Below are 5,000 nucleotides of genomic sequence, written 5' to 3' on the forward strand. Positions count from 1 at the left end.
TAAAACCTTCAAACGCGAGATTAACAATGTTGTCACAATCGATGTTGAACTGACTGTGACAGTGCACAATCTTTTGTTTTTGCTTTTTATGGGTTCGCAAATTAGATGCGTCTAGAATTTAATCGAAAGATTTGATTGGTTATCTTCTCAAAAGAAGGTGTGTTTTGTGCACAGTCAAGGCTAAAAATACAGACAAAAACATGAAAATTAATAACAAGACTTGTCAAGGTTTATAACCATCTCCATGCAATAACTATACTTTCATAACACAGCTCCGTGAAAATGAGGGGAAATAGTAATCTTGTATCCGACTAAGTAATGGCAGTGGAGTTAATTAATTTGCTATAGCATGAGAACTGTCCATCGATGAAGCCTTCACATCAACAACTGATCAATGACTGACTCCTGTCCATTTTAATTCGTTGATCTCAGAGCTTGTTGCGGGTGAAAAACTTCTCCAAAACATGATGTCCAAAGCACTAATTTGGACATTTTTCTTACTTAGTACAATCGAAGGAATTTTCATTTGCATCGGGAATGCTTTTACGGTTTTCGTCTTTTGGCATCAAAGAACTTCACTGAAACGAGCTTGGTCTTTACTCCTCAACCTTGGCGTCGCTGATTTTCTAGTTGGAGCAACGCTATTGGTTCATGCGACAATAAGACTGATTTCAATGAATCGGGAAATCTTTGCGGCTGAGCTTTGCGAGACTTTCTTTATTTTGTTCATGACAGCCTCATTGCTGACTCTTCTTGTGGTCTCCTTGGAGCGCGCTTATGCGATACTCTGGCCCTTTCGTCACCGAGTAGCAACCACCCGAGCGTACATTACTTGCATCGCACTTGTTTGTGCAGGAGGCTTCTGTGCAATGGCCACGGAGGTTTGCGCAGTTTATGAAAAAATATCCTTGAAACATTGCGCTTTAGTCATCAGCTCGACGGTTTTTACCTCTCTTTCCGTGATCTTGGGATCCTACCTGACAATCAGGAAGCGTTTAAAAACGCCAAATCCTTCCTTGGAAGCTCAAAAAAAGATGTTTATTCAACAGAACGTTAAATTGTCGAAAACTGTTTGCTGTTATTGGTTTGTCATTTGCCTTTTGGCTTCCACCTATATTTGCTTACCCAATCGCTATGTTTTACGAAGTTAATTACGGTAGCGATGTTATAGAGGGTTTTGCTCTCATTCTTTCTTCGGCAAACTCGCTCGTTAATCCAATCGTTTACAGGTACAAAATGCCCGCGTTTAAAGCCGCTGTGATAACGCTTTCTCGCAAAATTGGAGGAAATAAACGCAGAGGGCCCATTATTTGCGAGTGTAACATAGAAATTAACACCAGAACTTTTCGGAAGTGATTTGCTCAAAGTAAATGAATGTTTTTCGCCTTTGCACGTACCTTTTCGAAAATGTTTGACTTTGCAGCAATTTTTCCCTTATTAAAAAGATAGCACGTTATTTAAGCTGCTATCAGAAAGGAGTTAAAATTGGCGTCTACATACTTTTATTCGAAATGCCGCCGTGAATGCTTTTAAACATTAAGTTAACTGATATTTAGTCTTTTCCTCAAGTTTACCCGATCCAAAATCTAACTCTGTCTTGATAAACAGTTAAATAAATGAGCTGTAATATGGGGGGGTCCAAATTCACTAGGACACCGGAACCACATTGGCGGGAGTCGAGTGATCTCACCATTGAGCCATGCCAGCTCTTCCTTTTCGAAAATGTTCAGTGTCGACAGAGAAGAGCTTTTATACACTTTGATGCCCCAAAATAAAAATGAAGGGAAACTTTGTTAATTTAAGCAGGGGCTGAATTTGTTTAATTCTGAATAGACCCAATTAAAAAAAATCTTTAGGGATCTATGAAATTCTAGAGTCCATGATTTAATGACGAAAATTCTGCCATATCTATTTAACAATTATCCTGCGAAATCGCGCGGAATATCGCTGATGCTTAGCCGACGAGGCAGTAGGCCGAATTGGCTAAAATTAGGCGATATTCTGCAAGGCTTAGCAGGATAGTTGTTTTATTATTCAACGCATTGATGACAAGGCACAATTTTCCGCGTTCATTGGGAAAAAAAGCTGGAAAAACTATCATTTTTCTCCGCGACACACAAAATTACATATATCGCAGGATAGCTGTTGAGTACGCACGACAAATATTGAGTGCGCTATGATCATATTTGGACATTGTCACAATGTTTTGAATAACAAATAGTAATATTCACATCAAATTAAGATTTCAGATGCCGAATTTTAATTAAGGCATGCGATAATACAGGGCTGAGAAGGAAATGTTGGGTCAAGTTTATATATTAAGTTAATAATTTAACAGTTGTCTTCCTTCGTCTTTGAAAGTGATTCCTCAGTTTGTGATTGTTTTCTCACGGGGTTGATGGAAATGCGTCAAGTTGTGCCGAAGAAATGCGAAAAAAGGCAAACAAATGAAAAAACTGAAATGCTTCAAAAATTAATGTAAACGAGATGCTTCTGTGAAGCATACACTGGGTTGCCTGTGGTACGTGTTACAGAAAATCAGAAGGCACTGAATTGTGTGGTATTGAAATACAGCATTCCAGTCTCTGAAGAATAACAAATAAAAGAGAAGCGAGAAACATTGGCTTCTGGGCTGACATGTTGATAATTTTCAAGTTCCCTCATAACTTCTTTGCACCACAAGTGTGCCCTCTGAGCATCTGACAGATTTGTAATACTAAACTTCACTGAAGTCAAGCCCTGTTTCGCGGGGTTAGTGTTAGGATGGGAGACCAAAACAATAAACCCCTCATAAAAAACAGAAACATCTGACCGAAAATACTATTAACGCTAACAAATGCGAACTCAGCAAGGTACAGATTTTGTTAGCTTGCTTTATGCAAAACAAATATTGATGAAAAAGCAAATAACTATTGATACACAGTTTTCAGAAAGAGCAGAAGGAAGTTTCCAGGACGGTCGATCGAGAATGAAATATTTACGACATGGAAGCAAAATTAATCTTGAACCGTGAATATAGAATATAAAAAGTTACGATCAGCGACAAACATTTTGGGAGATTTTTGCTACGTTCAAGTAAATTGCAAAATCGAAAGTGACATGGCCGCAATTCAGCGGGCGCCGTGATTAAGTTACCGCGGCATGTTTACTCGCCAAACAGTGAAGCATCTGTGTCAAATGATGGCAAGATACCGGGTTTTTGTAAGTTTCTCTTTCTGTCAACTGTTATAAAGTTTGACAATGAAATGAGCGAAGTCAAAACAAAGATCCCAATCACCCAACTCTTGTTTATGCAAAGTCAAAATTTACTCTCCAAGGTATGGAATTATCACCAGGTAATTCCATCATTTTGGAAAGGGCAGCTACTTTATTATTCATCTGCGTCACAAGTTTTCACTGATTTTGGGGCTCATTTTGTTGAAACTCAAGCACGCTTCCAACAGGCCTGTGAACCCTTCCTGCTTACAGAGCAATACTAAAAAACTTCTCCCATATCACATTTCAACCTTAAGCTCGAAAATTCAATACACAACATGATATTATAATTCACAAAGGCAGAAAATACCACAGAATCCTTTTCGTCTCGACGGGCGATAGATTGTTTTCGAAGTCCAGTACTCGTCACTTTTGAGATTCCTGCCCAGTTTATCCGACTGACTTTCCATTATTGAGCTCCATAAGGGTATATTTTGTTTAAGGATCCACTAAAACGCCATTCGCGTTACATGACTTTCGACGCCATTGCAGGCTAAGTTAATGATTCTACTGTGTCCACCAGAGAAATCTACGCAGTTCCACTACCCTCTCGATCCTAAGAAAATACACGCAGAAGGCTCTATGCACAAAGACACCACTTACCGGGGGAGTGACAGGCAAGACTTTTACCGACACGGAAGAAAAAAAAAAACTAAAAAAAAAAGAAAAACTAGACCCTCCGTGAGGGTACACTGGGTTGCCTGTGGTACGTGCACTGTTCCAGACAAATTTTTTCAAGTTGGGGGGTCATTAAGAAGACCATTTAAGGGGTCACCCAGACGTCTTACCAGCAGAGGCCCTTTGGCTCACAGGTCCTTACACATTCGTACGACGAAACAGATCCTTTTCTGGGGTTAAAAACCTGGCTACCGGCCTGTTAATTAATCATTTGTAGAAAGAAGAAATTCCTGTCCTCTTTAGAAAAAATAGACATGCATTGCTTACGTTGGTAGTGAAGTAACACAGCGATTTATTCCATATAAAATGTCAACTGAGCTGTGTGTTGTCTTCCAGGAGATTCAAGTTGTCCTTGCGTAATATGTAGCTCTAACAGTGCACGATATTGTTTTGGTATTGTCTATCATTGTAGTGCCATCACGGTAGAAGTCTTGGGTAAATAGCCTGAGAAGACATGTGGTTACTAGCAAAGTACTGAACCCAAAAAGATTGAAGAAAATAAATGGGAAGTGAGAAACATATGCTTCTGGGCTGACATGTTGATAATTTTCAAGCTCTCTCACAACTTCTTTCACCACAAGTTTAAGCGCGCCCTCTAAGCATCTGACAGCTTTGTAATTCTAAAGTTTACTAAAGTAAAGCATCTGTATCAAATGATGGCAAGATACCGGGTTTTCGTAAGTTTCTTTTTCTGTAAAGTGTTATAAAGTTTGACAATAAATGAGCGAATTCAAAACAAAGATCATAATCGTCAAAAATTTACTCTCCAAGACGAGGTTATTTATCACCAGGTAATTCCATCATTTTGGAAATAGCAGCTACTTTATTATTCATCGACAATTTTTTGCTGATTTTGGGGCTCATTTTGTTGAACTCAAGCTCCCTTCCAACAGACCTGTTTATTTTCGTGACTTATGCGCTACTACAAAATTCTCCCCGTATCACATTTCAACACATGTATGCAAATTTGTTAAGCTCGAAAATTACACAACATGATAAGTTTACACAAGCTGGTACACAAGATAAGTTTACACAAGTTTACACAAGCTGGAAATTTCACAGAAATC

General features: G+C 38.8%; 1 pseudogene; it reads left to right on the forward strand.

Annotated features, from left to right (window-relative positions):
• The window catches only part of LOC138012401 (ATP synthase subunit C lysine N-methyltransferase-like), a 43,073-nt pseudogene that overhangs the window by 11,005 nt on the left and 27,068 nt on the right, over window positions 1-5,000 (forward strand).

The sequence above is a fragment of the Montipora foliosa genome, chromosome 8, assembly GCF_036669935.1.
Source record: "Montipora foliosa isolate CH-2021 chromosome 8, ASM3666993v2, whole genome shotgun sequence".
NCBI lineage: Eukaryota > Metazoa > Cnidaria > Anthozoa > Scleractinia > Acroporidae > Montipora > Montipora foliosa.